The sequence below is a fragment of the Cebidichthys violaceus genome, unplaced genomic scaffold (assembly GCF_023349555.1).
Source record: "Cebidichthys violaceus isolate CVI_PGR_0920_01 unplaced genomic scaffold, fCebVio1.0.p SCAF_74, whole genome shotgun sequence".
NCBI lineage: Eukaryota > Metazoa > Chordata > Actinopteri > Perciformes > Stichaeidae > Cebidichthys > Cebidichthys violaceus.
In genome coordinates, this window is record NW_027176958.1 from 687,428 (window position 1) to 700,599 (window position 13,172).

The following is a 13,172-nucleotide window of genomic DNA, read 5'->3' on the forward strand; positions in this document are numbered from 1 at the left end:
CTGAGATACATTTAATATGAGTCAGTAACAAAAATAGAGCTCCAGGTCCACATTTTGACCTCAAATTTGACCTCAACACTCCCCCGGTCCAGTGTGCCACGAGCACGAGCATGTAACTCATAAAAGAACAAAGTCAGGATCATACGGTTATTTGTCAGGCTTAATGCTACTAACATTCACTTAGGATGCTATTTAAATCGCTTTAAGTGATGATGACAAGAAATCAATCCACCTTTAGTGTGGCCTAAAACCTGGGCAGGACATTAAATCAAATCCAACCCTAACAATGGCTCTATAAATAGAGGCGTACGACGGACAGACAATGAAACTCTTCACGGCTTCATCGCATGAAACCTAAAAAGGAGTCAACGCAGACGGAAACAAGTCAGCCCTTTTTTCGACAGTGGCCTCTCACTTTGACTGGAGCAGCAGGAAAGGGAAAGTTTTCATACCTTTGCCCCGGCCGTCGTACACAAAGCTTCTCTATTCCTGGCGCACAAAGCTGTGGTCTCATACGAATACGGACTGGTTGGTGCAGAGAAAGTGGCTATAAAATTCCCCCTTTGGAATTTTTAGAGACCAACGCTAATTGGCCAAATTTCTTATTGCAAGATTCACTACGGAAAAGGGGGGGCACCTACCCATCCCAAACCAGTCTGTCTTTGTCCATTAAAGCTGGTTTATTGCAGGATTTCTAATAGAATTAGTTACATAATGATGCATCCTGAGAACCCCTCAGAACCAAGACTCCACCACCACCATGCTGTTCTACAAGGGCAAAGGAAAAAAGCTTCTTTTTTTTGGGGGGGGGGGGGGGGGGGGGGGGGGTATGCTGTGCACCTGCGTGTCCTGGTGAGGACAAATTCAGGTGTGCATACTTAAAAACAAAGAACAAGAGAAGACTTATATTGTTATTATTATTATTACAGAGGTAGGGCAAACTGGACGGGCGTACATACCGTACAGGACAACCAATGCCGGCCTCAGAGCGACGTCCCCTGCAGCTACAGCAACATCTGCGCAGCACTAGAATATGCTGAACAGGTGGTAAGGCCCAGACCCTTCATTAAAGGCCTGGTGACAGATAGGAAGCGCACCAGCCGAATGGACTGAAAGCGCTTTTGTACTGTGAACTGTAAATTAAATACACATTTTGGATTCAAGAGGTTCCACAAAAAAAAAAAACGAGGATTCAAATTCTTTCAGATCATATCGGTGAGCATCGTATGTATTTATTTCAGTGGTTTATATTACATTCATTCGGCTTTACCTCCGCCGCATGCGCACTCATCTGGTGCAATTTGTGTTTTAGGTTCTTGCTGAAAGAACAAATCGACATGCAGACAGACGAAGCAAGAGATCAAGCGAAAAAAAACCTGTCTCACTCGCTCTACCACCACCTGAGCTTCAGCTGCCTCTGCTCTCCTTTCCCCTCTTTCAACCACCTCGGTACTTAGCGCAGGAAGCAGAGGTGTGCCTCCCCCCCCCCTCAGAGGGCCCCTCTCTTAAGGGGGGGGGGAGGCACACCTCTCTTTACTTTTCCGAGGGCAGCAGTTGAACACCTAGTTTCTTGTATTTAGCAGTGAATCTGGTTACAGTTGATCTGTGGAGGGAAAAACACTGACTTAAAGTCACCGTTACCTGGGTTATACATAGAGAATTATTCATTTCCATTCACTCCAAGTGTCATCAACATTCTTAACTCAACGAAGTAACATGACCTGTCTGTGTATTTGTTGTTTATTAACTGCGTTTCTGCTTTTTGTGTTTTTTTCTTGCGTTTGGTGAGCCGATTATTGTCAAACAACAATCTTCTTTTTCTGAAATCTGTGGTTAAAAAGGGCCTGATGCAAAAAAAAAAAAAAAAAAACCCCACAGAGAGTGCAAATCAGTACCCACAGGCGACGTGGGCCTCTCACATGCCTCGTAAACGACCGGGTTGCTCACAGGCAGATAAGTCAGCTCCCCAAATGCTTCGCCCTTGACTTTTCTCTTTCACAGACGCTGCTTATCAAAATCTCTGGCCGGCCGACGTGTAACCCGGCCGCCGGTAATCCGACGGCCGGTAATCCGACGGCGGCGGCGGCGGCTTTGAAGCAGAGGGAGCGGCGACCCCAAGCTGGGTCGCATAGCTGACGTTTGGCTAAAAAGAAGAAACGGAGATAACATAACAGACAGTTACCCTCCTGAATGAATGAGTCAGAAATGACCACATTTACACAATGCCTCCCTTTATTGTGGATTCATCACGTAGAATATGTCTCTCCTCTCTAATCAAGTGAAATATTGTCTCTCTCAGTCATCCTCCCTTACATGTGATGTAACTTTGTCTGCGTTGTATTCACTGAGCTTCAGAGATTAATCAAATTCATGCAGATTCAAGTGATAATTAAGATATGAAAAATAACTTTTATGTCAATGGTATGAATGTGAAGGTCTATGTGCACAGTATAGGATTCATATATTACATTAAAGGACATTGATATAACATAATATATAAAGTATGGCAATAAAAAAAGAATACAAAAAGAACAAAAGGAAAGGTTTCTGGTCACTGATTATGTTGAACATCTCGTCTCTTTGGTTTTGAGTTACTTTATGATGAAGTTTGAGTTTTGGAGACGCACACAGCTGAGAAACCACCAGTAAATAAAACGACTGATCGATATTACTGCTTTACAGTTGGTTTGACAAAATCTATATGAATCTAAAATGACACGATCACAATAAAGAGAAAACACACTGTGCCTAATATGGGCCTTTACACACTCCCCGCTGGAAGAAACCAAAGCAAACTCTGTAAAAGAAATAATTCACATGTTTGTGTTCTGACGTCAAACTTTAACGGAGTCAACACCCACGAGCAAACTTTAAATACGAGCGCGATCTCCAACCGTCAATTTAGCGTTGCAAGTAAAAAAAACAAACAACCAAAGTGGCCTCTGGTTTTACAAAGTCAGTGATTTAAAATGCAGAAACAGCCCTAAAAGAGTGAACAAACACCCCCAGTGCTATATACACACACACACACACACACACACACACACACACACACACACAAAACACTGTACGGTTAGCTTGCACGACACGCTAACACTTCACCAGAGAGACCGCCAGAGGAAACCTGCTGTGCAGCGTAGTACACAAACTAAAGCGGTTTAACTTGAGAACCAGCGCGAGGAACATTTAAACATAACACGCGGATGACTTTCCTCTGTTTGAAAAAAAATTCGAACGTCAGCAGAACCCCAGACTCCCAATGGAGGTATTTATCGAGTGACCTTTTGTCCCCGTAAAGGTCAGTTGGCTCCAACATACAGCACTAATAACTTTCAGCCACAGTACAGTCATTTATGCCCACTCATCACTCTCACTAGCATATACTCTTAACTTCTCCGAGCATCTCTCTCTCTCTATATGTGACATCGTTATGATCCCCCCCCCCCCCCCCCCCCCCTCCGACAGCCTTTACAGTTCGACAGCCTCACACATGCTGTATTGTGTTGACAGATATATGGGATACTGTGAAGTGACTGTGCTGGGTCACACAAGCTTGTAAACATTAAAATCTGTCCTCCTCCTCCTCCTCCTCCTCCTCCCCTTTCAGTTTTAAGCCGGATCTAATTCTTGAATTTCCGATGGCGCTGAGTTTACGCAATGGCGGCGGCTACTCTTCTTAATTGTCTTAATTGTGACTTAAGAAGGAAAACAAATGTCACGGGCTTCACCGTCTGCACCATCTGCATACTTTCTTCTGTGATTGCTTCCTGATTTTCTATAGCGAAGGAAGTGTGAGGAATTACCTCTTCAAAGGGATGTGTGGCCCAGCAGCACTAATCCCCAGTTAATGGCCAGTAGGAGCAACAGACCCCAACAACCTCACATCCTGCAGAGGTTTCATGTACATAATTCCTTTTGCCAGGTTAAGACCCTAATTGTGAAAATCTGAAATAATTGCAGGAGGGAAAAGAAAAAAAAAAAAAAAAAAAAATCAGAATCTATATCTTTTTCCTGATGAATCCATGAAAGTCACAACCTCAAACTCACACAAGATTATTGTGACACAATACCTCTCTTTTTTTTTTTTTTTTTACAGTGCTGTAATCCAACAAAGCCAATAAAGAAGTGAAGTTGTAATTAGTGATTAACTTTCCTTTTTGCAGGGCTGAGGCTGTTTGGAGCGGTTTGTTTCCAGTGACTCTGAGAAACAAGCACAGCTCTCCCTGGTGGCCCCGAGCTGAACCAACAGACCGTAATAGGACTCACAACCTCCCAATTTACAGAATTAAGGAGAGCCATCAGCCTGTCTTATTCTGCTGATTTGTGCTCAGGACTAACACTCTGAGACTTAAAGGGAAAGGGGACATTCTGTAAACGTGAGCCACTTCTACAGGATCAAAATCATTGACGTCAAATAAGAATTTAAGACCATTTAAAAAAAAAAAGGATTTCCCATTAAATTACTCGCATTTTTTTTTTTTGCTGTGGAATATTAACGCATGGGCTTCCTTGCAGAAAGGGGACCCCCCCCCCCCCCCCCCCCAATTAACGCTTTAGCGCTTCAAAGTCAAATATTTACTCTAATACAAGCGCAATTAATTGGTGAAACATGGATGTTTTGGCTGCACACATGTAGAACAGATGCCACTGAGCCTTGGGGAAGCGCAAACACTTCACTTTCACGTCGCTGATCTCTCGCTCTCTCTCTCTCTCTCTCTCTCTCTCTGGCTGCTTTGCAATGATTTAGCATTTGTTTCAAATTATTCAGACATCACAGTTTGTGCCATGTGACCTGTCGCCGCTCGTTACGGAGCGGTTGAGGCTGAAGAAGTGTGACGCCGCGCCGAGGCCGCTGTGAGCGTTTTGGGTGGTTTGGAAAAACACCAGTGTGAAAATATAGTTTCTGCAAATTTCAGGTAATCTGTTTAAGAAAACGGCTCGTTTATGTTGTTGAAAATAATATGAATCCAAATCAGTCTTGGGTTATGTGATAAAACTGACAGCTGTTGAAAAACCCCCCCCCATGATTCAAGGCTTTCCAGAGTGTAATTTATTTATAAATGTATATAGATGAAGATTGCGGTGTTGATTTTAGTTATACTGCAGGTAGTAATTTCTCTCTGAGGTTAGCAAACACTTTGATTGGTAATTTCTGGATTATTTGTGCTCCTCTTCCAATATTTATACTCTCCGTAATGGATATCGAGACAGTTTTTCAGCTAATGGTTGAAGATATCGCCCCCCCCCCCGAGCTCAACGAGGAGATCGTCTATTGGTCGAAGCGTAAAACGTTGAATCTTTAATCGCCTCACCTTTTGGGCTAATTCATAATTTAGTGAATTGGGAGTGGAAGCGTTTGGCTTTCCTGGCTATGGCCCGCTAAGTGAAATGGTGTGGAAAGTGTGAGGTCATTAACCTGTTACAGGTATGTTCTCCCCTAATATTGGGGATAATGTATTTCACCCAAGTGTGACAAAAAAAAAAGGGGGGGGAAGAACTCGTTTCACAGGTATTCCGTTTTTTTTTTTTTTTTCAGAAAACTTCATTTGGGAACATTAGCTTATGAAAAGTTAATATGGTTTTTAATCAAGAGAGATATCCCTTCATATCTGGGTGAGTTTTCCACTCTGCTGCTTGTGGACCGATAGAGGAAGTAGCACAAGATAATTTCCCATCATCCTCCTGTGCATATCCCACAGTGTTCATTGATGGCACTGAATTCTTAACCAAACCGTCATTTCTTTGCCATTGTGACTTAAACGTTCCGCCGAAGATACGACTGCATTCAAGCACGTTTGTAGAACAGGATGAAAATCTGTTTTTCTTTTTCATTTGGTTTTTGCTTATTAATGAAAATTCTCTTTAAACCCAATTTGAACGTTTTTTTTTTTTTTTTGAAAATATGTCCATTTCTTGACTTTTCTTTGTAATTATATGATATGTGGAATGAAGGAAGTTATTGAACTTTTGTATTAAATGTTCAGTAAGATGATGACAGCTGGATTAAACATCAGTACGAATCATTTGCCACGTGATTTTATATTGACAAAAATATCATATCGGACATTCATCTTAACCATATCCTGACGCATGATACTGAAGTTTGCTTTTCTACGCTGCCAGGAAAAAAATAAGTTTAGATTTATTTTTACACTGGGTGAAAAATAAAAACTAAATGTTCAAATACAGTAACTGAAACATTAGAAAATCTTAGCACAATCACTGTACAGTGTATATATTCAATGCGTATTGAAGTTGATATTTTAATACATTCAAGTTATCGTTTGGCTTTTCCATTGTATTTAGATTTGTACCTTCTTTATTGTATTGTATAGCTGCTGCAACACCTCAATGTCCCACAATCTATCTATCCAATTATACTTTGACATGTGGCAGATAATGCAGATATGTTTGCATTATACCATATTTTCCTTTGACTCAAACGCCACATGCATCTTAATACACTTAATGCTTCCTGACGCTCTGTTTGACTCCGGCGCAGACGACGCCATAACTCCTGATGTTTCGTTTTTTTTTTGTTATCGATCCTTCAGCCTCCGTTGAATTTATTTCTACGAGTCTATACAAATCTGCTTCTGTGCAGCCTATTGCACCAGAGGGGTTAATGTATTACACAAAGTGTTCAGATCAGGGATTAGATTTTCCCCCCAATTCCATCAGTCAATTCTCGGTGCTCTCGGGGGCATTCATCATTTTGACAGTTGCAGATAAGGCAATTATTTTCCTCGAGCGACTACAAAATGTAGACAAGTGCTTCTGTGACAGTGTGTCTGTTTGAGGGGGGGGGGGGGGGGGGGGGGGACACAAATATTATTCCACCAGTCACTGATGGCACATATTGCTTGCTACAGAAGCGATATCCTCTGTAACACAAAGGAAACAGATGTTATGAGCATTTCTGCGTCCTAATGCACTTCAGCGTTCCATCTTCATACAGTGGGAGCTCCACGCTGCGATTCAATAAGACGTCTTTACACACGGTTCGTTGTTAAGGCCTTTGTTTCCTGCAGCTGGAGGAAACATATACTCGGTAATAAAAGGCCATGATTGCGTTTGTTTTTTTTTACGGATGTTCTAATTGTCGTTTAAATACCAATTTGATTTACTTTTCTGACTCGCTTCTGAAAATGTGTTTCAGAGCAGAAAAGAAAAACACAATCAATGTTTAATCATTGCATTGGTTTCATTGCAACATAACAGAAATAAAAAATACATACAAATGTAAATCTGCATACTAACTCTGCAGCCGTGACGACCAGCATATAAATATGTATATTCACAGACGTCAAAGAGTGCAAGCAGTTAGTTTCACATTGTTTTGAGCAACGATGTCCACCTACTGTCCTGAGATCTGTTTCCTCAGCATGAACACACACACACACACACACACACACACACACACACACACACACACACACACACACACACACACACACACACACACACACACACACATGTTAAAGCTGACATGAGAGCGCTGCTGGCTGCAGCACCGTGTGTGTGTGTGATCTCCTCTATTAACCCCTGGGGGGCAGCAGAAGACCTTCATTTCTACTCCGGGTGCAGCTGCTTATGGCTGACTTACGCCACTGTCACCTACAGCTGAGGCTCAAGTCAGGACGTGATTCAGGCTGCTGATAAATCCTTCAAAAACCAACAGTGAAGTTTGCTCTCACAAAACAAAGATTCTTTCTTGTTCCGCCTCTGTCTCTCTTTGTCGGATGCTAAAGAAGCGTTCGCAAAGTCAAAAAAAACGTAACTATTAGCACAAATTGTTTAATGCAAATATTCCGAACTATTAATACTTGAGATCCTCTTAATAAATCAGTTTTATTTATTTATGCAAAACTTATATTTGGAGCAAAAACAGAGATCACTGTGAGATTTCAAAGAATGTCAAATGTCAGACATTAATGAGTCTAAATAACCGCATCTTAATGCATGATGACACTATTACAATTAAGAAATATAGAGAAAAAACAATCACATCCCAACATCTTTACTTCTTATTTTACAAATCTGTGACCCAAACAAATTATTAACGAGAGTTAAACAAGGCAACGCGGGTCATAAGTGCACTCTAGGTGGATTACGCCACTGATATGCGATAATACCCTTCATATGAGTATTATTAAGTGGCAGATTTGAAGTGGTCGGCGTTGTTTGTCAGAACCGCAGAGTTAATAAACGCGAGAGAGCGAAGGCCACGCAGGATGATGACGTTAGGCTGAGCTCAGGTCTGTCATCGGATCAAAGTGGGAACTTGTTCTCCCATCGCTGTCAGCACGTTTTAATGATTGTTGAACCGGGCCGAGCTGTTCCTCCCTAAAACTTTCCCATACCAAGTGTCTCATGGACTCATGGCTTAATCATTCACGTGCACTTAATTCGTCTGGAGCAACATTAAACTCAAATTACAAGGGGATTTTTTTGGCAAACATTGCTGACATGTCTGTCTTTAAAAATAAGGGAATATATATATATATTAGAAAAAGTCCCTCAGTAATGACAGACAATAAGTTATTATTCTATTGATCTGGGGTGGAAATAAGTAAACCCATGTGAACCTTAAATCTGCTTATTTTGACACGTGGATAACAAATCTCCACTAATTATTATTTTACTGTAATAAAACGTCATACTTTACGAGTACAAAGAGGTGTTGGAGAGCAATGAATGGATGTGCTCACGTAAAATAAGATTGTACGTAAAGTAAACCATCTACAGTGCCATAACTGATTAATTGTTAAAATGAAAATATAACTGTCTATCTCTTCAACATGATGCGATGAATTATATCTATCAGTATGTCAGACTAACGGGTTCATCTTGTACACTAAACACTATGTACAGTTTAAAGATGTCATTGCTCAATCGCATCATAAAACAGTAATTCATTCTTTAGCGATTTGTTTTTAGTCGGAAAAGCCAAGAGCTCAGTCTGTGATTTGAATATTCGTAAAAATACAGAAGAAGCAAAGATACCATTATGCCCCTTTCCTAAAAACATAGCTGTTCCTATTAAACCGCATCCTCAAGTTTACTAAAGAAACGTTGTGTTGCTGTATGTAGGAGTAGAAACAGTGACTCACTTGGTGAAGGAATTGAGAGAGAGAAACAGTTTTAAAGGATGGCAAAAAAAAATAAAAAATGATTCAAATAACAAAAACAGTGTCATTACTGGACTGACAATGGTTTCATGAGACTGTCTGAGCCGAGCTGCTGCGACGATAAATCAAACGCGGAAAAAGAAGGCCGAGGCCTTTATGGGGAGCGCCACCCATATATTGACTGCACATCATAGCAGCCCTCCTGCTGTAGGCTGGATTATAAATCCCTACTTCAAAAAAAGATATATGGGACTTTTGATGTGTCAGACCGGCCTCTTTTCTTACACCTAAGCACATGCCCCCCCCCCCCCCACAAATCTGTTTCAAAGTCTACCTTAAAGTCCCTGAGAAGTTACTTTACATGTATGGTAATTAGACATTTGATCCGATACAAAGTACAGCGTTAGTAAGACCTATAAAATCTTTGTACTTTTAAATTAGCTTACCCCCTTTTTGTCTGAAAGTGTCCTGCCCGTCCCACTGGACGCACGGCACATGTAGTGAATGAGATGGCTGGTGTAGGCCTCTACAGGGCAGACAAGTTGTTTCAAGGAGAGAGAGAGGAGAGAGAGAGAAGAGAGAGAGAGAGAGAGAGAGACGAGAGAGAGAGAGAGAGAGAGAGAGAGATCAGCCAACAGATGTTGAGAGGAGAATCCAAGCTGAACCGGGGGATCAGCCCCTTCAAACTTGTCCCAAAAGCGACCCTCTGTCCAGCAGAGACTCTCGTCTCTCGGCTCAGCCAGAGACGCAGACCTATGATGTTGTGACCTAATGAGTCCGTAGCACCGGGGTGTCATCAACCGAAGACCAAAAACCGTCGAAAGTTTTGCGTCGAACGCTTTGGTGAGATTCTTAGTTTTGCGTACTTATTCTGTGATCAGATATTTCCCGAGTGAATATGAAATGATCTCATCTTATTTACGACAACGCCAACATATCGAGAACTTGTTTAGTCAAAACACAGATGTGCTTGTGTTCACTGCAGAATGTATTTGGCAAATGGTGCAGACACGTTCAAGCGGCACTGATCAGGTTTTGTCCTCGGTGTTTCTAAATTAAGGAATTTAGTAATCAGATGTGGTTTATATTTTACAACTACAACTTTTTTTTTTTTTCCATCTATTGCGCACCGACTGTTGACTATCTTTTGGGGGGAAAATGTCGCCGGCAGAAATTGTATTCCCGGCAAGTGTTCAGACGACTCTTTGGGAAAAACAGCATTCAGGCCAGAATATAAAATAAGACAATAAAAATACAACTGAATACAAACATCGATCAAATATGAATACGTAAATATGCAGTTTTCGGGCGTCCCGTTGTGGTGGATGACCTCAGTATTCCAAAAGATACCTTCTCACCACTAAGCTCTCGGGCAGCACCGGCAGTCGCCATTTATCCTTCCAGACAGGAACGCTTTGTGACGCTAAATGCCTCAACGTCGTCTTTTTTTTTAAGCGTTAAAGAAACATATTTACATTTCCACCGCCCGTGGATTTTTTTTTTCCTTCTTGAAACTATTATTGTGTCGAGAGTGACTTATGGTAAGTTTACAGTCGGCGCTTAAGAGCACAAACAGAGATACACGCGTATATATATATATACGGAAGGAGATAAACACAAACGCACGCGCACACACACACACACACACCACACACACACACACAACACACACACACACACACACACACACACACACACACACACACACACACACACACACACACGCCATCCTTCAGAGCCATTGATTCTGTTTTGAATAGTGTATTTTCTCCTCAGTCTAGATAGTCTTGCACTGCCCATGCTGTTAGTGCGCCGGGCGTTTTCAAACTCCTTACATCCATTACATTCCACTAGGTAAATACCTAATGCTGGAAACATTTGTCAACGGGGTGCGCCTGGCTGAACAGAATAGATTATTGGGGGGGGGGCTGAGCAAAATACACTGCATTTCCAAACAGCACTATGCCTGTGACATATTAAAAATTTCACACAAGACCCCGTGCACAAGACCCCCCCCCCCCACCCCCCCCCCCCCCTGCACCGAAGGTATACGCAATATTTCAAAGGATAGTAAACGTTCCTGTTAAAGATTGGAACGTCGGTATTTCAAACAGCATCGAGCAGCGAGGCTGTTTCTGCTGCTTTTGGCAACGATATACAGCATAGCGCTGTTAAAACCTCTTTAAAGAGAGGGATGATTAAGAAAACCCAAACTATTACATGGTGAACACTGCTTATCAGGAGGTCATTCTCCAACTGCATCACACCTGGATTTCGTTTGTAACCATTTATCCCAAATACAGCGTATTGTGACTCCCTGACTTACTTCGGTTGAGACTTTTGTTAAGATGTTTTTCACTCTTTTTTTTTAAATCCTATTCACGTGTCTTTATATATCGCCCCGTGTTCCTTTGATATATTGTCTGAATGCCTTTTGTAGAGTACTTTTAAATACAAATAAACTTGCCTTATTAACGTTTTGACCCAACATCCGTCACTGACCGTCAAGTATTTATTGTTTAACACTTGTTTTGGGGGAAAAAAATGACCTAAAACTCTGGATTGCAGCGGGAGATGATTTCACGGATTAAAACCACGTTGAAGAGGAGCAACACTGCATTCCTGTCGTCTATTTTGACGGAACCTGTTGCAGAAACACTCCTTCAATGACTACAACATTCACGGAGCGCCTACATGACAATGGGAGAGGACCGGTTTGAGTCTCATTAATTGGATTAACGTCACTCTAAAATGGCCGCAATAATATGCATGGAGCCGAAAATTCATCTTTTTTTTTTAACTCAAGTAGAATCAGAACATTGTCACATCTAAATATGGAGACAAAGTAAAGTGTTGTCTCTTGTGAGACGGAAACACAACAGTTATAAGGTAATACATCCCATGATATTCACTAAAGAGAAAACACAAAAGTGTGTTTAACAGCTCTTCTGTGTTTGTTGGTTGTTGTTGGTGCCTCTCCTCTTTACTTAGTTACTGGGACGTCTCAAACTATTTCAGACTAATTACAATGTGGTAAAGTTAGGCGACAGGCCAGGGAACAAACAAGGGATTTGTTTGTGGTGAAGGTCCAGGCAGTGTTTAAGGTATTTTATTATTTCACCATTTTCTGCCACTTTCTTACTTAATTAATTGAACGAATACAAATTGAATTGGATGAATACCATGTTGCACATTAGTAACAGCCTATTATTTAGTTTGTTTTAAATCACTTTCTTCACACAGACAAGTAGCAGAGTAAAAACATTTTACTGTAAAATAAATGTAGAGAATTGTGCAGCCTCGGGGACATCCTTTAAAAACATAAACTAGGTAGTTCTTAGTTGTGTGTGACATACTTATAATCACAGATAAATAAAAGCCTTTCTTCATGTCAGCGTGCCTCTCTTCTCTATGCCTCTTTGATCTCCAGTAATTGATAGAGAATGGGACCCCCGTGGCAGACCCTCTTCAACAAAGATAAACAATAAAGAGCAAGGGCTAAAGAGTGGACAGGGGTGATGTCGGCTCTCTTATTTGGGTGCGTTTTCCATTCATTCCTTTAATATTCCATTCCTGGTTCTGCTCCACGGGTTTGTCTATTGTGGTCGCGCTGAATGGGAGAAGCGCAGGAGCGTCTCTGCTTCCGTTAATTAGAGCTTTTTTTTTTTCTTTTTTTTTTGGGGTGCTTCCGCTCCTTGAGGAGTCAAAGTTTAAGCAGCGGAGAGGGGAGGAAGAAAAAAAAAAAAAAAAAAGACAGAAGAAACCCTCTGTGTTGCTCCAAACGTCAGTCCTCCATTGTGGCTTCAAAGACATGAAAAGGTATAGTTTACCACCGGTCGGGGGTGTAGGTGGCTGGAGAGCATTATGATAAACTACAGGGCTACTTGTTGGCGTAGCTTTATAAGCACCGCTGGCGTTTTAGTAACTAGTGAGAAGACACAGCTTGAGTTTAGAGTACTTGTGTCGGAGCTGTAGTTACAGTGAAGCGCTGCACGTCTGAATATGAAGACATTCCGAGCACTATTATATGCATACTGATTG